The 21,930-nt window shown below is 34.7% G+C and overlaps 1 pseudogene; it reads right to left on the bottom strand.

The window, feature by feature from the left end:
* Nucleotides 1-14,650: 14,650 nt before the first annotated feature.
* Nucleotides 14,651-21,930, bottom strand: part of LOC141673491 (GDSL esterase/lipase At5g22810-like) — a 37,987-nt pseudogene continuing 30,707 nt past the window's right edge.

Genomic DNA, 21,930 nt, shown 5'->3' with positions numbered 1-21,930 from the left:
GATCAGGCTATCATCAGTTAAAGATCAAGGTCGAAGATATTCCTAAGACAGCGTTCAGAACGAGGTACGGACATTACGAATTTCTTGTGATGGCTTTTGGATTGACAAATGCACCTGCAGCGTTTATGGATTTGATGAATCGAGTATTCAAGAAGTATCTGGATAAGTTTTGAAAGGAATATGTCCTAAGTCCAATCGTGTATTAGGATTTAGGAATAACTTTTATGTAATCTGTTTTGATTTCATTGATATTAATAAAGACTTGTTTTGTTTTTATTACGGGCTTTATCTATTTAAGTGTTTAAATAAGATATACCATAGTTTAGAGTAAAGCTTTTTATGGATTATGATGAGATCATAATAGTGAGACCTAAAAAGATGATAACTCTAAACTTAAATAGTTCCTGGTCATAGGATTACTAACTGGTAATTAATAATTTGCAAAGATCGGTATATACTATGCTTGCTTCATTATGAAGGATGTCTGTTCTCATAGACATATGTGTGGTGACACTATAGCTAGTATGTAGGTGCTTATTATGGAATAAGTACACTGAACATGACTCGCACAGCTGAACAACTGATGGAGTTCACTCACGTGTCAGCAGTTGTTCACATAGTGATAGTTGTACAAGTATCCCTAGACTTGAGGTCATCATAGTCATCTTGTGTACACTAAACTATGCTTTGGTTTAGTTCTTAGTCTCCAGGGACAATTATTAGGGCTCTTCTGGGTATAGGAATTTGTACACGAAGATAGTGTATGATCAATAAAGGATCTACCCCTTCCAGTGAAGGAAGCGAATGTTCAAGGCTGATCCACTTATGCTAGTTCAGGAATCTCTGGCCAGAGTGAATGAAATTAGAAAGGAGTTTCTAATTTGCTTAGAACTACGTATAGTAAATGGTAAGCAAGTGATTGAATTAGATAGGCTTGACACGAGATCCATGCCTTGTATTTAATCGGGACATTGTAGGGTAGAAGGAGTTTATTGTACGGTAACTATTCACTGACAGGTTCTTGGTATTCTAAGCAGTGAATTCATATTATCCGGATAGTCGCGATATGTTGAGAAGCATCACTCACGATGTAGAATAAATGTGATTAATTAATTAATCATATTTAATAAATTAGAGAATTTATATAAATAATGATAAAATAGTTTTATTATTATTTATTTCTACTACCGGCTTAATATTGAACCTACAGGGTCACACCATAAAAAGAGAATGATTTAAGGGTGGAGGAATTAATTAATAATGGCTAAATAATTATTTATTTGTGAAATAAATAATTAATTGGCAAATTTAATAATTGATTAAATGAGATTTAATTGATTATAAATTAATTAAGAAAAGTTCTTAATATTATTAATTAAAGGATTTAATTTTTGGAAATTAAATCAAGAGAGAGAATTATTTCTAAAGTGTTTAGAAAAAGGATTAATGATTAAAAGGTGTTTTAATTATTAATGAGAATAATAAAAGGGATAATAATAATAATATTTATGGGAAAATTTCAGCTGAAAATTTTGCCTATAAATACACTATTATAGACCCTATTTTATTCCAACCCACATCGAACCCGAAAACCCAAAAAGTTTGGAAAACCCAATTCTCTCCACCTATTTCCTCCTCCTTAACATCGTTTTCTTGGTGGATACCGGTGGAGTGCTTCACACTTGAGGAGCAACTGCTAAGGATCTCTGATCGTTGTCTCCGAATTATTTTAAAAGGTTAGATTCGATCCCTCGAATTTTTATTCACGATTTATATGCTTTTATTTGGATTTTGTATGTGTAAAAAGTGTTTTGCCATGACCCCGCTGCGTTTAAAATCCAACAATGGCATCAGAGCATAGGTTGTATGCATATAGATCTGTGGTAAAAATTTCAGAATTTTATGTGCTTGTATGAATTAATTATGATTTTTACAAGTTATATTATGGATTAATTTTGTCTGATGAGAAATCGTTTCTCAGAATAATTTTGAATGTTGATCTGGGTTCTACAAGTGTTGTAGATCGTCTGGGTATTTTTTTTCATAATTTTAGGATGTATAGATTTTTTATTATGAATTTTTGAAGTTCTTGCAATTAAAATTCGTAATTAAATAAATCTTATATATATATATATATGAATTGTATGTATGTATATATCTGTATCCTCTGTTGCTTGTATTGTCTGCTCTGTTGTTTGCATGGGAGAAAGAGACAGGTGCTGTCAGGCGCGCAAACCGAGAAAAGGCGGCGGCGGCTGCTGAAAAAAAAAAAATAGGGGTGTAACGCATTCCGGGAATGCGTTACACACCTGTGGCACATTCTCGAAATGCATTACACCCTTTAATGGCTTAAAAGGGGTGTAACGCATCACCGGAATGCGTTACAGGTCCTGTAACGCGTTCCTGTAATGCGTTACAGCCCTTCTGTTGATTTTAAAATTGATTTTCTGGGAGTTTCGTAATTTCGTTTTAGGCGTGCAATATACCGTTGGATTCATTTTTTCGAGATGGATCTAATGGAGTGATCAATTTTAGTTTATATAAAAGTTTTGAACTGTTTATATTTCCATGAAGTGTTTTAAAGCTATTTTTAACTGTTTGAATTGATTTTAAATACTTCTTGTGATACATAGAGATGTATATTGCTTGTTCTAATGTGCTAGATGATGTAACATGCCTACCTTGATGTTTATTCATGTTGATATATGTGATATATGCTTAGTTTATCATGCGATGATAGATTTAGGTGAACTTAAATAAACATAAGGCGTTTGTTAGACAACCTAGTATAGTGAAATTGTTTCATAACCTTAATAATAATATTATGAATACAATCATGAGATTCTTGTGTTTATAAAACATGTAATTGAATATGAATTGTCGATATGAGAGAAAGGATGATTCTGTCAACAACAGATTTCTATCTGTAAGAAAGGGTTATTAAGTGACGCATCTTGACAATGCTCCACCCGATCTGGGAATCATCTGATTATTGATTATTGATTTGAAATATTTAATTTAAAAGGAAGAATCTCTTTATAATATGATTATGATTGTAACGTAATATAATCCCTCTAAAATTATATAATATCAAGTAGTAATTGGCCAATGATACAACGGGCTTGTGTCGGTCATAGCCTTCCAACATGGTAGAAAGTAGTTCTTATTTTTGAATCATTGTCGTTTCGTGCCACAGCTGAGGGCTTTGATTTCGAAATAAGAAATACTTGTCTATTACATAGAGATGTGTACATTGAATAAGAATCTAAAGGTCGTTACGTGTCACAGCCGTGGGCCTTTGGGGACTGATTCAATTGTACGGAATGTGGGGTTAGACTTGACTTAGAATATTGAGTTTGTCGTGCCACAGCCGTGACTCAATTATTCAAGAGGCTAAAGTTTGATTAGGGAATAACATTAGATGTAATTGACAAGAGTTGTCTGCCTATTGAACATTACATGGCGTTTCGTGCCACAGCCGGGGTTGTGTAATGGAATGTAGGATCCCTATTCCCACTAGCATTATGAATGCTTAATTTTTCATGTAAGGGGTTGAATAAATTAGGAAAACTAGTGGGAGCCACTTATGAATAAAGACCCGATTCATATAGTGTTTTGAAATGAAATCGAATATTTGCTAAGTGTTGTTATGTGTTTATCATTTACAGATTTACTTTGTACGTTATGTCTTCTGCACTATCACTCAGGAGCATACTAGATGCTCACAAATTGACTGGTCCTAATTATGCTGACTGGCTTCGAAACTTGAGAATTGTTCTCAGGATTGAGAAGCTGGAATACGTGATTGACTCACCTAAGCCTACTGAACCTGCTAGTGATGCATATAATGATGAACATGTTGTGTATCCTAAGTGGATAGATGATGCAAATGTTGCTCAATGCATCATGCTAGCTTCCATGAACATTGAGCTACAGAAGCAACATGAGCATATGGATGCTCACACTATCCTCATGCATCTACAAGAGTTGTATGATGTGGCAGGGAGGACAGCTCGATATGAGATATCAAAGGAGTTGTTCGGTTGTAGGATGTCTGAGGGATCATCTGTGAATGACCATGTACTTAAGATGATCAATTTGATTGAACGTCTTGGACAACTTGGTTTTGCCATGGATGGGGAGCTGAGCCAAGACTTAGTCTTGCAATCGCTTCCGAGTTCGTTCTCGCAGTTTGTTGTGAACTTTCACATGAATAAGTTGGATGTCAGCCTGCCTGAACTCCACAACATGTTGAAGACTGCGGAATCGAATTTTCCCCCTAAGAAGAGTTCTGTTCTTCTAATTGGTGAAGGTTCCAATCCTAATAAAAGGAAGAGGAACTCTTCCAAGAAGAAGAAAGTAGGTGAGAAAACGCCGGTTCCACCAAAAGCTGAAGACCCCAAGAGCAAAGTTGTTTGCTTTCACTGTAACAAGGTGGGGCACTGGAAGAGGAACTGCAAGGTTTACCTTGCAGAATTGAAGAAGAAGGGTAGTGAGACTACCGCTTCTGATTCAGGTATGTTCATGATAGAAGTGAATATATCATTTCTACTTGGGTATTAGATACCTCCTGTGGTTCTCATATCTGCAATTTGTTGCAGGGACCAAGGAGAAGTAGGACTCTTGAGGAAGAGGAGGTGATTCTACTGATGGGAAATGGAGCAAGAGTTGCTGCTATAGATGTAGAATCATTTCATTTACATAGGCCTACGGGCAAGACTATTATTTGAAATAATTATTATTTTGTTCCCTCGATTGTGAGGAATATTATTCCCATGTTAGACTTGGCTGGATTTTCATTTATTATTGAGAATAATGAATGTTCTATTCTTAGAGATAATATTCTTTATGGACGTGGTGCTTTAAATAATGGTCTGTATGTATGTGACATAATTTATTTCAGATTGAACAAACTAATAAAAGAAAAGGGATGATGAAAATCTCACTTCATAGTGGCACTGCAGTCTCCATTTAGTGGACATGGAGAGAGGGCTGCAGATTTGCTAGGAATGGTACACACAGATGTATGTGGACCAATGTCTACGCAAGCCATGGGTGGATTTTCATACTTCATTACTTTCATAGATGATAGATCTAGATTCGGATATGTGTTTGATGAAACACAAGTCTGAGGCCTTTGAAAAGTTTAAAGAATATAAGTATGAAGTGGAGAAACAACCAAACATAGTATTATAACTCTTCGATCAGATCGAGGTGGTGAATACTATAATGGAGTGTTTCTAGATTATCTCAAAGTAAATGGTATAGTCTCCCAGTGGACTCCTCCAGATTGGTATCTGAAAGGAGAAATCGAACTTTGTTAGACATAGTTCGGTCCATGATGAGCTATGCAAATCTTCCAGTATTCCTATGGGGTTATGCATTGGAAACCTCAGCATATTTACTGAATAAGGTGCCTTCCAAATTTGTTCCTTAAACTCCGTATGAGATATGGAAAGAAAGGAAACCGAGTCTTAAACACGTTAAGATTTGGGGATGTCCAGCTTATGTCAAGAAAGTTGACCCAGATAAGCTGGAATATCGATCCGGAAAATGTAGTTTTGTGGGATATCCTAAAGAGACTTTAGGGTATTACTTTTGCACCGATCATCGGGTGTTTGTCTCCAGACATGCTACCTTCTTGGAAAAGGAGTTTATCCTTGAAGGAAACAGTGGGAGCAAAATTGAACTTGATGAAGTTCAAGAAGCACAAACTACTACAGATCGAGTGGAAACACCTGTTCTGACTGAACAACCTTTTGTGGAACAGCCCATTCATAGATCTGGGAGAGTGTCTCGCCAACCTGAGAGGTAAGATGGCCTTGTCATTGAGAATGACAATGAGTTGTTGATCATTGATGATGACGACCCTGTGACCTATAATGAGGCTATGAGTAGTGTTGACTTAGAGAAATGGCATAGTGCCATGAAATCCGGAAAGAAATCTATGTATACGGGATACAAAAGAATGATTAGAGCAGATGGCCAGGTGGAGACCTTTAAGGCCAGGCTTGTGGCAAAAGAATTCAAACAAAGGCAATGGATTGACTTTGATGAAACCTTTTACCTGTAGCCCTGTTAAAATCAGTTCGGATTTTGCTTGCGAATGCTGCTTACTACGACTATGAGATTTGGAAATTAGCCAGATGGTTTTATTTCTAAGGGAAATAAAAACCTAGTGTGTAAGCTGCTGCGAACCATATGTGGTTTAAAGCAAGCTTCTCGAAAGATGGAACATTCGTTTTGATGAGACAATCAAAGAGTTTGATTTTATCAAAAACGCAGATGAACCATGCGTCTACAAAAGGGTTAGTGGGAGCGCGGTAACATTTCTTATATTGTATTGAATTAGAGTTGACACACATAACAACATAGCAGACCCACTCACAAAGCTACTTTATGAAAGTCACTTTGATCGTCAAGATGGGTATTAGATACCAGAGTGATTGGCTTTAGTACAAGTGGGACATTGAAAGGAATATGTCCTAAGTCCAATCGTGTATTAGGATTTAGGAATAACTTTTATGTAATCTGTTTTGATTTCATTGATATTAATAAAGACTTGTTTTGTTTTTATTAAGGGCTTTATCTATTTAAGTGTTTAAATAAGATATACCATAGTTTAGAGTAAAGCTTTTTATGGATTATGATGAGATCATAATAGTGAGACCTAAAAAGATGATAACTCTAAACTTAAATAGTTCCTGGTTATAGGATTACTAACTGGTAATTAATAATCCGCAAAGATCGGTACATACTATGCTTGCTTCATTATGAAGGATGTCTGTTCTCATAGACATTTGTGTGGTGACACTATAGCTAGTATGTAGGTGCTTATTATGGAATAAGTACACTGAACATGACTCGCACAGCTGAACAACTGATGGAGTTCACTCACGTGTCAGCAGTTGTTCACATAGTGATAGTTGTACAAGTATCCTTAGACTTGAGGTCATCATAGTCATCTTCTGTACACTGAACTATGCTTTGGTTTAGTTCTTAGTCTCCAGGGACAATTATTAGGGCTCTTCTGGGTATAGGAATTTGTACACGAAGATAGTGTATGATCAATAAAGGATCTACCCCTTCCAGTGAAGGAAGCGAATGTTCAAGGCTGATCCACTTATGCTAGTTCAGGAATCTCTGGCCAGAGTGAATGAAATTAGAAAGGAGTTTCTAATTTGCATAGAACTACGCATAGTAAATGGTAAGCAAGTGATTGAATTAGATAGGCTTGACACGAGATCCATGCCTTGTATTTAATCGGGACATTGTAGGGTAGAAGGAGTTTATTGTACGGTAACTATTCACTGACAGGTTCTTGGTATTCTAAGCAGTGAATTCATATTATCCGGATAGTCGCGATATGTTGAGAAGCATCACTCACGATGTAGAATAAATGTGATTAATTAATTAATCATATTTAATAAATTAGAGAATTTATATAAATAATGATAAAATAGTTTTATTATTATTTATTTCTACTACCGGCTTAATATTGAACCTACAGGGTCACACCATAAAAAGAGAATGATTTAAGGGTGGAGGAATTAATTAATAATGGCTAAATAATTATTTATTTGTGAAATAAATAATTAATCGGCAAATTTAATAATTGATTAAATGAGATTTAATTGATTATAAATTAATTAAGAAAAGTTCTTAATATTATTAATTAAAGGATTTAATTTTTGGAAATTAAATCAAGAGAGAGAATTATTTCTAAAGTGTTTAGAAAAAGGATTAATGATTAAAAGGTGTTTTAATTATTAATGAGAATAATAAATGGGATAATAATAATAATATTTATGGGAAAATTTCAGCTGAAAATTTTGCCTATAAATACACTATTATAGACCCTATTTTATTCCAACCCACATCGAACCCGAAAACCCAAAAAGTTTGGAAAACCCAATTCTCTCCACCTCCTTCCTCCTCCTTAACATCGTTTTCTTGGTGGATACCGGTGGAGTGCTTCACACTTGAGGAGAAACTGCTAAGGATCTCTGATCGTTGTCTCCGAATTATTTTAAAAGGTTAGATTCGATCCCTCGAATTTTTATTCACGATTTATATGCTTTTATTTGGATTTTGTATGTGTAAAAAGTGTTTTGCCATGACCCCGCTGCGTTTAAAATCCAACAAGTTTATCATTGTATTTATTGATGACATCTTGATCTACTCAAAGACAGAAGAAGAACATGCAGCGCATTTAAGAACGACATTGGAGATATTACGAAAGGAGCAGCTTTATGCAAAATTTTCAAAATGTGAATTTTGGTTGAAAGAAGTGCAGTTTCTAGGGCATATCATCAGTAGAGAAGGCAGGATATTATCGAAGATTTGTCAAAGATTTTGCGAAGATAGCAACACCGTTGACCAAGTTAACTCGACAAAGTGAAAAGTTTGAATGGAATAGTAAGTGTGAAGAAAGTTTTCAAGAGTTGAAGAATCGGTTGGTGACCGCACCAGTATTAGTACTGCCAGACGAGCAAGGAAATTTTGTTATTTACAGTGACGCTTCGTATCGCGGGCTAGGATGTGTGCTGATGCAACATGGTAACGTCATTGCATATGCTTCGAGACAACTTAAACCTCATGAGCAGAAATATCCTACGCATGATTTGGAATTGGCATCAATTGTATTTGCATTGAAGCTTTGGAGACATTATCTGTACGGTGAAAAATGCGAAATCTACACGGATCATAAAAGTTTGAAGTATATCTTCACGCAAAGGGAACTGAACATGCGACAATGTCGATGGCTGGAATTGATTAAAGATTATGATATTACAATCAGTTATCATCCAGGAAAAGCAAATGTTGTAGCGGATGCGTTGAGCAGAAAAGAAAGATTGAATCGGTTAACTTCATGCGAAGAATTGGTTAAGGAATTCGACAAATTGGAAATCGAGATTCGTATTCCCAATGAATCTGCAGGAACTATCTACACTATGACTTTTCAACCAGGGTTGCTAGAAAAGATTCGCCGTTGTCAAGATGAAGTGATGAGTCAAGACGACGACTTAACGGGAGAAGAGATTACAACTCAGAAAGATAATGAAGGAATTTTACGTTTTGCGTCAAGAATCTGGATCCCTAACGTGGCAGAATTAAAAGAAGAGATTATGCGAGATGCGCACAATTCGAAGTATTCCATTCATCCAGGAAGCACGAAAATGTATCGCGATTTGAAGGAAAACTTTTGGTGGCCGAATATGAAGAAGGAGATAGCAGAATGGGTGAGTAAATGCTACACGTGCCAGCGAGTTAAAGCAGAACATCAACGTCCGAGTGGGTTATTGCAACCATTAGACATTCCAGAATGGAAATGGGAACATCTAGCGATGGATTTCGTAGTGGGACTTCCAAGAACGAAAGCAAATCACAATGCAATTTGGGTTATTGTTGATCGATTGACAAAATCAGCACATTTTCTTCCGATTAACGAGAGATTTTCACTGGACAAGTTAGTGCACTTATATCTTAAAGAAATTGTGATGCATCATGGAGTACCAGTATCGATTGTATCGGATCGAGATCCTCGTTTTAATTCAAGATTTTGGAGACAATTCCAAGAATGTCTAGGAACGAAGTTGAACATGAGTACAGCCTATCATCCGCAAACCGGAGGTCAAAGTGAAAGGACAATTCAAACGATTGAAGACATGCTACGAGTTTGTGCGATCGATTTTGAAGGCAGTTGGGATGAACATTTACCCCTAGTGGAATTTTCTTATAATAACAGCTATCACGCCAGTATTGGAATGCCACCGTATGAAGCATTGTATGGGAGGAAATGCAGATCACCAGTGCATTGGGATGAAGTTGGAGAACGCAAGATTTTGGGTCCAGAATTAATTCGGCAGACAAAAGAAAAGATTGAACTTATTCGAAAACGAATCGAGGCAGCGCAAAACAGGCAAAGCAGATATGCAGACCAAACAAGGAAGGATATGGACTATCAGGAAGGAGAACACGTATTGCTCAAGATATCGCCATGGAAAGGATTGGCCAGATTTGGCAATAAAGGGAAATTGAAGCCACGATATGTTGGGCCATTTGAAATTTTGAAGAAAATTGGGAAGGTTGCGTACGAGTTAGCTCTACCACCCCAAATGCAGCACATTCACAACGTATTTCATGTATCTATGCTTAAGAAGTATAATCCTGATACAAGGCATGTAATAGAATATGAACCAGTAGAACTTCAGGCAGATTTGTCGTATATAGAGCAGCCGATAAGGATTTTAGATCGGCAAGAGAGGGTATTAAGAAATAAGTCTGTGTCATTAGTAAGAGTCTTGTGGAGAAACCCAGTGGTTGAAGAATCAACCTGGGAGCTTGAAAGTGAAATGTTAGAAAAGTATCCTCAGTTATTTGCATAGTGTGATTCTGAGGACAGAATCATGTTAAGGGGGGGAGAATGTAACGACCGAGGAATTACGCTTGTATTATATTATAATAATGATAAATTATGTGTATTATTATGTGATTAAATGTGTTAAGTCGTTAAACCCTAACTGCTATGTGTTATGTGTTGGTTGTTTTGATCCACACGTGTTTTGGATATTTATTGAGCGTTTTATAGTCAGTTATATATATTATATTAAAACCTGTACAGCTCAAAACTATGTTTTAAAAGCCCATATTTCAAACAAAATCATTGGCTCTATTTTATTAAAAATGCCCTATACCATATCGCTATTCCGAACCCCTAGACGTTTTACAAATTGACCTTTTTCGCGAAAAATGACTTTTCCGGACCCCTTCGGGTACCAAAAACCCCACAAAAATTATATTTTTATTTTTATATGATCATGAAATTATCATATATCATTTTTCTTTGTATTTTTGTAATTTTTACATTTTTTGGGAATTTTTAGTATTTATTTTGTATTTATTGGATATTTAAAAATTCAATATTAATACCCAAAAATTATATAAATTGGGGCCAAATATTTTTATTAGGAGTGTAATTAGACCCTTAATTTTACTTAGGGGGAATTATTTTCATAAATATAAATACCTGAATTATTATTAATTAAATCAGTTAATTATACTTAAAAATCAGAAAATAAAAAGAAAATCAGAAAAGGGAATTAGGGTTAGGGTTTTGTGAAGAACAACAGCGGAATCAATCACGAATTTGAAGGTGATTCCAGAGTCCAAATCGTTCATGTAAGTAGTCAAATTGAAGCTGGTGATTCGTAGTTTATGATTATGTAACCATTTTTGTTGTTTGATTTCTTGATTTTTGATTGGTATTTTCGGGTTTAATTCTTGACTTCGGGTTTGATTTTTCTGATTGTTGTTTGATGATTTCGTTACCACGAGCGTTTAGATCGTCAATTATGGAGTCGATTGACACCGGGTTTGAGTCTGTTGGTGTTGTTTTTGGTATCGCCGGAGAACCGCCGACGATGGCGGCTGTTCTTGTGGTTGCGGCGTCGAGACGTCGAAACGAAGAAGGAGGTGGACGAGGGGAGATGCTGGGCTTGATTATCGAACAAAAACGCAGCTGAACGAGCCTGGAATCGTGTTGGTTGCCCTTCGTTTGGTTCGCCAGAAATTTCCGCCGGTGTCGGATTCTGGGTGCAAGGCGGTGTTCTTCCCGACCCGATTGGGTTGGGGACGACCCGGTTTCGACCCGGGTTTGATCCTAAAAGTCCAACCCCTGTTCCTGTTTTTGTGTTTCTGATTAAATTATTTATTTATTTATAATTTAGTAATTAAAAATCAGTTTTAATAATTCTAAAAATTAATTAAAAATTAGTTTTTAATTCTGAAAAATAGTATTAATAATTTCTGAATTATTTTATTAAATTATAAATTCGAATTTATTTATTTAATTAATTATTTAATTATTTATCTAATTATTTATAAATTATCTAATTAATTAATAGTTGGGTAATTAATTAATAATTAGGTAATTAATTAATAAATAAAGATTAGAAATAATTAAGTAATATGATTAATAATCTAATAATTAGTTAATAATGCGAATAATGATTCGATAATTAGAATTATTATTCGAGCGTTAGTTATTCGAATAATATTGTGGTAATTATTCGTATCGTATAGCTAGTTATCGGTAATTATCTGTTTAGCGAATCGTACGAGTAGCAATAATAATAGAATAGTTCGATAATTATGTGGGAATTGCGAGTAGCTCGTAGTTATACGAGTGATTAATCGTTAAGTTGGTTTATAATTCGAGTAATTCGTAGTTACTCGATAAATAGCGTATCGGTTAATTAAATTGATTGATTATTTGTAAATAATCGATCTGATCGAATAAGTAATAATAATTTGTAATAAATAATAATAATTCCTAATAATTAGGTATTAATTATTTTAAAATATAATAATTATTAATTAATTATTTAAAAATATAATTAAGGATTGTTTAATTATAATTAATTATTTATAATTAATTATTAATTAATTAAATCTTGTTTAATTCATAATAATTCAACCGTTAGTCCGATTTGAGCGAAACGAAGACCCCTAGACTCAGAAAAATGAGACGAATCCAATAAAAATAGTTGTAAGTTATAATTTCTTCCGAAAAGAGAATGGTTTGGTGATAATTGATAGTTCCTAGGTCCTAGTAGGAATATAATTGAGCCGAATAAATCCTGAAAAATTATAATAAAATCATATAAGACTAGTAATGCAGATATGAGTCCAGAATTGATTCTAAAAATAATTATAAGTCTAGAAATTGATTATGTGCTTTATGTGCTACGTGCTTTACGTGATTATATGAATAGATGTGTTATATAAATGTATGTGTATATATGCGAGTCAGATAGAAACGCATGGCTAGACCGAAAAGGTTGCGTGTTATCAATTCAAGATACACGTATATAGTAAGTTATCTAAACGCCTATCTTTCCATGATTTGTTCAGTGTTAGCAAGGCAGAGCAAGCTAAGGTCAGAAGGCGGTGAGTTAAACCAGGTTAAGTACGCGCAAGGCAAGTTTTTCCCCTATTCTAAATTCAGAATAGTGATTTATATTTCTTTTCTATCGTATCAATTCTCTTTGATAATCATTGTTCATATACACTGTTACCCATTTATTATTGCTTGTTTCCAATTTCATTTCAATTCTTGATTTACCCAATTTATTGATTTCCCTGTTCATATTTCAATCCTTTTTACCCTTGTTACATATACTCTGGTATATCCTGGTGTTGGGATATGTCAATAGCATTCCGATTGTTCCGGATGCTAAGCCTTGGACTGGATGGTTACTATACGGGCTGGGTTTTACCCAGACCATTATTTAATAGGCCATAGTTGCCTGAGTACTCCTTATGTTGGTTGGGTCTATGCAGTTGGGTATAGATCCGCAATATATTCTGACTGATCAGCAGGTTATAGTGCATATGTTGGTTCTTGTTTCCAGTCTTGTTCATTTGGTACTCTCCAGCATTGGCAAATTACTATCCTATACAGATTCAGATGGTTGATCCAACCAGCAACTTGTTGGTTCACTTATCTCTCTTTCTTTATACTATATATATTGTTGCAGGCTTGTTGAGCAATTTTGGCTCATACCTTTTTAAGTTATTCCTATTGTTTTACAGTTAAGGTAGAGAATGAAACCCATCAGGACCCGCATAGTCAAGAAGCGAGTCAAGCAGCGGGACCCTCTTATACCAAGAGTGTTCCTTCCTATTCCCGCAGAGAGCTTTGAATTTCCAAATCAGGTGTAGCAGGATAAGTATTAATGTTGGGTTGAATAAAAGTCTTGTATAGTTTGAATAAAAGTTGTGTAATGAGATTGTAGATAGAATAAAGTTTTGTAACAAAGAGAGTTCTTGAGACAGGTTTTATTTAGTTGGGTTTGTAACATAGTGTAGTATGTGGTTCTTGTTTTTAACTCAGACCTTAAAAGATCCTGAGTAGTGATAGTTCGGGGTAATTACTATATTTATATTCCTCTTGTGCAGGTTTAGTTGGTAATTGTTGTTAATAACGCCCCAAATCTATACCCCGGATTTGGAGGGTGTTATAATACACGTATTGGATAGTTATCAAAACCGGGCTTTTATAAAACACTTTATATGAAAATATTGTAATATTATCTTGTCTTTCGAGAATACGGACTTTTTTGTCGTATCAAAAATTTTGCGCCGGGACGCGCACGGGTTAAACCGTAATCCGGATTGAAAAAGTTAAAATACGGAAAATGTCCAGAATTATCAGATTAGGTTAGGAAGGAGTTTTCAGAAGAGTTTCGGGTTGTAAAAACTTAAAAACGGTTAAAGTTGGGTGATCCCCGGCTTTATAAAATAATTTTGTGATCATTCAGAAAATAATTAATAAATTCATAAATCATTATAAAATCATATGACATTCCAAAAATTTACCAAGAAAACACCATAATTATATGTAGTTTATTCTGGATATAATAAAATCAATATACTCACATTTTATCATATATACTCACATTTTATCATATATAAATATCCAGATATTATTATCTATCATCAAATAATTTACTAAAATTCACATAATAATCACATAATAATTATTTATTGATAAAAATAATTACACGATATTTCCCGGATGGTACAATAATCTACTCTCTCAATGGATGACAAGTGAGATTATCCGTTGAGAGTTATAAATATTCACTTAATTAAGTCTACTACGGTGTTTTGGACAATTATCATCAAGCCTACAACATATTCCTAACAATGTTTTCAGCAATCCAGTTCCACAACAAGCTCATCTTGCCTCAGAGAACCCAAAATCAGAAGGTTTAGTCACAAGATCATGGAGACCGGTAGATTTTTAAGATAACAAGATTGAGGCCAGTCGGCTTGTTCTGCAACCTCAGGGATGTCATATTTACTTTGTGGTTAAATGATGGTGCCATAACATTCATACTAGGTAAACACTGGTTACTACCATCCCCAATGAGTGTGACAGATGTCGGTAGGCATCCCAATGGTGACAGTGTTGTGATGTCGATTTTCCTTGTTCCCGGGCTGTATAGTTGCTGCACAATAGTGGCATAGTATTGCATAAGTATGTCCGAAAGTAACAATTGATTAGGTGTATAGTCCTTAAAGATGGTTTAGGTCTGTACAAAATTACTGGCACCAGAAATTATTGACGTGGCATTAGAAATTCCTGCAATCCTAACCAGTTTAGTCCGATAATCCTTGTAGTACAACATCTGCTTGCTCAATGGAATTGTCTGCTGCACGTGCATCAAACAATGCTTAAACTACAATGTTCTAGGATAAAATCTTCAGCTTGTAATGTACAAAGAGCATTATATATGTTAGGTCACACACACTGTAGAAGGGTGTTGAATACATTATTTAGCACAATCAAATCGAATATAAGAACTCAAGTAACAGAAAACAGATTTTATTCAACACAATAAACTCTATTACAATATGGAACTGTCCTCTCTCAGTGATGAACAAATTATCACGAGAGCTGCTAGAGTTACAAAGAATAATAACTTCGATAATCGTAACACTTATAGTGTAAACTCTATGCATGTGTTTATATACTACACAGTTACAAGATAATCTTCTAATTGATATGGAATATAATTCTGCTTCCTAAAATATATCAACCAGTTATCTTTTCTTCCAATTATTCTATTCTTCATAGAATTCCTTCTTCATGCACAATTATTTCTGTCTTAGTCTTGATCTTCTTTCCTTTCAATCAGCCGCCTGCCTTATCTGAAAGTCATCTTAAGTCCTGATATTATCTCCTGATAAATATCTTCTGAACCTTAAGTTCTGATAACTTAAGTTCTGATATCTTAAGTTTTGTCTTTAGTATAAGTGTTGATTTCCAGTTAAGTATTGATTTTTCCTGTAAGGTAAGATCTGAAAACTAAACACAAATCATATTACATATGACATTATCAAATATATCTAACAATCTCCCCCAACTTGTAAATTAGCATTATATACAAGTTCAACAGATATTTGGTGATGTCAAAAACATTAAGTACAAATGCATGAGAATTTGACTAGATAACTACAACTTACAGTCCTTTCAGCTTTACCATCTTTAAGTTTTGATAACCGCTTCAGTCTGTATAAACTTCAGAATTTAAGTAGTTGTAGATCTTTGACTTGGCTTCAATTTTCAATTTCTTATGATCTCTTTGATATCAGGAGTTGTCCTGAGATAGTTCTTCAACAAACATCTCTCTGCATATTCAAGTTCATTGACCATCCTCCTTTTAGTATTTATCAATTCAGCTGTATCTTCTCCAGTTTTAAAAATAGCTGCTCTGAGATCATTTATCTTAGCTTTTCTTATCTCCTGATCTAGTCTTATCAGATATGCCTTGTCAGACTCTAGATTGAATTCCACTGCCTTATAACCCAGAAAAGTAGTTATAATCCTAGCAGAGTTAGGCTTCATATCGACAATATCACCTTTGTGATCTCTGTACTTGGGACAGTATGTGCTATCAGACTTTACAGAATAAAGCTTCTTCTGTCTTTGAATTTGAGACTTTAAATACCCTGCAGCACTATCTGTTAATCTATCTTTCACTCGAAGTAGGTATAGAACATATTCCAGTTCCTCAAAATACTTCAGGGTATAGCATTTTTCTTAATCTGGTATACCCTTCCATCTGTCATAAAATATAACAAGATATGTTCTTTCAAGAAGGTATGGTAAACCATTTGTACAGATTCAAGTCGATTCAATCTTTCAGGAGTTGCTTCAACACCTGGTTCACTTAAGGAAGTTGGATCATTGGTAGTGTTATGTACTCTTCTTTCATCAGAACTACCCAACCCAGATTTATCTCTTGCTTCCTTTCCCGTAACAACTCTTGCTTTAAAACCACTTGTTGCAGTCTTCAAAGGTTGAGCCTGTTTAGCTTTGGTGAATCCTGGTAGGAGTATCTTTGAAGGTTTAACATGAGCAATGTCAGAGGTTTCCTTTTCCTTATATTCTGATATCAAGCCAACTTGAGCTATGTCAGAGGTTGCTTGCTTCACTGTCATATCAGAACTTACTATATCTTGACTCTGAAAAACATGAGCCATGTCAGAGGTCGTTTGAAAAATCTTCTTATGCATCAGAGTAAGATTAGCATCTGCTTCTTCATCAATTATTTCTTAATCCATAATTGGCATATAAACCTTTATAGGTTCATCAACTTTTTCTTTGCCCTTGGACCTTGGATCAATTTCCATTTGTGATTTGGCCTTGGTTGCCTCAGAACTTGTTCTTTCCTTTATCATAATACCCTTATGTTTTGGAAATTTCTTTTCAAAAACAGAAGCTTCAGATTTTGTCTTGACACCTTCTGCTTTGAGTCTAGCTTCTTCTTCCTTTAGACTGTCAAAGTCTATTTCTGGATTTTCTTTAAGAAATAACTACTTTGAAATTTCTTCATCAAGTTCTAGATATTCACCAGAACTTATCCTTTTACCAGTATCAGAACTTATCCTTCTCCCAGTATCAGAACTTGTTCCTTGACTTGTAATTCTAGCTTTACTTGACGAAAGTCCTTTGCCTTGACCTTGACCTCTACCCTTATCAGAGTTTCCCTGGTCATCATTTCCATCATCCTTTCCTTTCAGTGTCTGAATAGATTTGCATTTGGACTTAATCACTTTCTCCCCCTTTTCGGCATTAGCAGGTAACAGAAGAGAGACAAGCAATTCCACTGAGGATTGGATCTCATTGAGTTGACTTTGGTGAGAAGATTGATTCTTCATAATTTCTTCAATTTGAGTTTGTTGCTTCTCCTGAGTTTTCTCAATGTAGGCAATTATATCAAAGGCTGGCTTGAAAAATCTGTTCTTTTCAAGTTTCAGATTCATATCTTGCTGGATCAAGTTTTCTTGAATTTTATTCACCTTGTCATAAGTTATTGAGTGTTGACCTTGAAGATGCCTTGTACTCAATGCAGTAACTCTCAGCTGTGCCTTGAAATCATCATTTATCAGCATTTCATCAGCTTTTGTAAGATGCTCAGCAAGAATCTTTTCAGAAGGAACAAAACTAACTGAGTTCCATTCTTGAGTCCACTCCTTTCCTCTAGGAGTTTCACTCCAAGGTACTGGTGCTTCCCCTGTAACAAACTTCTTGACTAACTCATCTTTATGAACAGTTTGTTGAGGTGCATGTCCTGATGGACCAGCTGCATCAGCATCTAAATTTTCAGCAGCTATACCAGTAATTTCTTCATTAGCAGCATCATAACTTGTAGATCCTGCAGTATCAGTATCCTTTGATAAAATAGAGGTATGTGAGGCTATAGAGGCTTTAACATTTTCCTCTAAATTCTTATCTATATCCAGGTTCTGATCAACATTCAAAATTGATGTTGGTGATGGAGTGAGGTGAATTGGTGGAGCTTCCAAGTACAAAACCTCAGGTACAATCAGTGTAACACCCCCAGATCCGGGGTCGAGGATCCGGGTCGTCACGGTCTTTCTTTCCACAATATCACTTCACTTAATTAATAATAATAACCTTATGCTGTGACCCCACACTAACACACACCACAACCCGTTATAGTCTCAGAGATGAAATTTAAATAAGTACAAGTCTTTGAATCCACAATTTAAAAGTTATTACAACCCAAAATGATTACTTGATAAATTTACAGTTAATTGCCATTATCTGCCACAAGTTATAATTATACATAATTGATTCTCAAAAGTAGATGGTCTGATCTACAATAGATCTACCTCTGCAGCTATAGCAGCTACAACATCAACGGGAAGACGCGGAACGCTTCCCACGCGCTTGCGCTGGGTCTGCTGGAGTCTGGCCATCTTTCCTAACTGTTGTTGTGTGATGAAGAAATAAAGCAAGGGTGAGCAGCAAGCCCACCAAAATAATATGTATAATGATTTACAATATATGAGCCTACTCATAATACTCATGAAAGTCTTGGTCAAAAGAAATGAACCAAGTTTGATATCTTAATGCGATGAAGTCGCACAATATTCAGTATATATACATATATACTTTTCAAAATATTGGAAGTCCTCTTCCATGCATAATATACACAAAGTCCCAGTGTATAACTGTATATAAAAAAAATATCGTTGCAAGGTGATCTCATATATCTAACCTTGTTTCAACGTTTTTCTGAAAATCTTTGTCATTCCTAAGACAATTATTAATTAGATATAAGTTTAAAAGATGAGGTTACCAAATACCCCAATATACTTATATCTTTCCCAATACTACTTGAACTACCACCGTTCAAGTTATAATCAGTTTCAAAAGTTCATCACATAGATGAGACTACAAGACAAGATTTGAATAGATTCAATCTTTGAAATATTATTGAATGAAATAAAGTTATGAGATACTTTATTTAGTCCCGATATATATATATCCACATATATATATCTCTTAAACATTTCCTGGAACCTCTGTTATGTAAAGTATGAACAGAGTTTGAAACATCCAATGAATTTTGGAAAGGAAAAGAATTTTGGCATAAACCAGATATCTTGCTGATCAGGCAAAGATACCCATAAGTAACCTTTTCTACTAGTAGATGGACGAATTCCCCACTGGTCATCACCCTGGCCGCATTAGGACCTATGCTGGACTGCCACTCAGCCACTTATGCATTTGATGGACTCCCACTGAGCCACTTACACTATCATGGACGCCCACTGAGCCCATGTTGCTTATGCCGACTCAATAGATGGACTTACTTCCCGAACGTTGGGTAAGTAATCAATTCATTTACCAAAACTGCAACCTTGTTGCGAATATAAAATACACTACAGAGCCGGATTCCCCAGGTTTTGAACGAGTATTTAAATCCCCTTTAAAAGGAAGATCTTAAATATAAAAATGAGTTTTGGGATCCGCTCTAACTTTTAAAAATCATTTTGAAGACTCGAAAACACTTTAAAGAGTGTTTGGAGTAAAGCTGATTTAATGAAGTAAATCAATCCCCAGAATATTTAGAAAATGACTGAATATTATTATTTAAATAATATTCCCATAAAGAATAATCTTTTATAAAAATAATTGAAGTAGAAGTTTTAAAACTTATACTTGAAACGAGTATTAAATAACCAAAGATATACTTATATGAAAGTATTATCTTTATTTGAATAATCGAAAATAAGTTTGATTATTAACACCTTATTCTTTAATAAAATAAAGAATATATTTCAGCAAATAATCGGAGTCATAGATCCTCAAATGAATATTCAAATAATATTCATTAAATAATATAAACTGAGTCATAAGCCCTCGAATGAATATTCAAATATTATTCAATAAATAATATAAATGGAGTCATAAGCCCTCGAATGAATATTCGAATTAATATTCAATAATAAAATAAAGTTAAAGTTATCGAATAAATCTTATTCGATTAATAGTTTTGAAAACTATAACCATATATATATATAAAAATATATATATTATACTCGGGAACATCGACTCCCGGTTTAGAAATATGTTCACCTTTTATCCCTTATACTAAGGGTAAACTCAAATACCGCTTATCTCTAGCATAGGTATTATGCACTATAAGCATTTGAACCAACAGATATATAAATCAAGAATACGAAACATGCATGCATATATATACCATATCAGCATGCTTCAATATATCGCAACATTTGCTAATTAACCAACATGCATCTATCGCAAGATAATGCATATACATATATTCATCACAACAACAGTATAACGGGTAGAAAACTTGCCTGAGCGACTGGGGGTGATAAAAGGCTCGGGACGAGTCTGGTAACCTATAAACAACAAGTAAGTTGGAATTAAACCAAAATCACTTGTAAATCTATACTTTAACTAACTTAGACTCTAACGCTTGTTTTGCGCTCACTGATTCGCTTAAGTCACTCGAGTACCCTCGGCTCCACCATTTTTAATAATTTAACCTTTACGAGTTTTAATGCGATTCCTTCGCGAGTGTCTTACCAACTGCCTAACACACTTACCATAAATGTTTCATACATTAATTAACCCTTTTTGGTCTTTAACCTATGTTTCAAAGTAAGGCGAGGGGAAAAGTTTCGTTCGCGAAATGCCGTTACTTAAAACGGTCGTTTCTCCTAAACCGTGCATCGGAATCGAACGAACTACATATCAAAACGAAGCTCGTAACACGAGCTATCTAGACATGGCAATGGTCATAATCTAGCAGGGGGTTCTCGGGTCCTAATGTTATGCACAAAAACAGTCTAAAGAAAATCGGACGTTACGACGGCTATGTTTACGCGATTTCCCAAATTTAAACCATTCAAAAACCATCACAATTCAACCTCAAATCAATCATACAACCAACATCCATCCAAAACACATCATAACAGCCCCAACCAATTCAAGTTTAACATTCATACTTATGCCTAAGCTTAACTTTAACCATACTTAAGTTCTTTTAATCAAAACAACAACATTTACCAATCCAACAACATCCCAAAACTCACTAATCTCTACATACACAACCATCAAGCCTCTCATGAACTAAAATACTCATATTATGCTCTTAACATTCAATAACAAAGCTTGGTTAAGAGATTATACCTTCCTTGAAGCTTTTTAACACAACATAAGAGCTTTGAATGCCTAAAGAACCTTGATCCTTGCTTGTATAACCTTAATCTTTCATAAAAATTCAAGAAAACTAAAGTTATTTCTTGAAGGTTACTATTCACCATCTTCTTCCTTGATTTATAGAAAAAGATTGGCTTGGAATTAGAAGCTTAAACTTATAGCATATCCATATCTATGTACAAGGAAGCTTAGATAATTACCTTGTGATTTAACAATGCTTGGAACTTGATTTTTGAAATTCTTGCCCTTGAAAAAGATGAAAAGCCGAGAGCAAGATGATGAGAATGAAATGATTTTGTGTTTTTTGATTTGTTTGGCTTAGCTTGGTTGTTTTTTTGTTTTGTTTTTGGTTA

This window comes from Apium graveolens, chromosome 7 (assembly GCF_009905375.1).
Source record: "Apium graveolens cultivar Ventura chromosome 7, ASM990537v1, whole genome shotgun sequence".
NCBI lineage: Eukaryota > Viridiplantae > Streptophyta > Magnoliopsida > Apiales > Apiaceae > Apium > Apium graveolens.
Note: the sequence above shows the minus strand (reverse complement) of the source record. Positions and strands in the feature narration are given on the sequence as shown.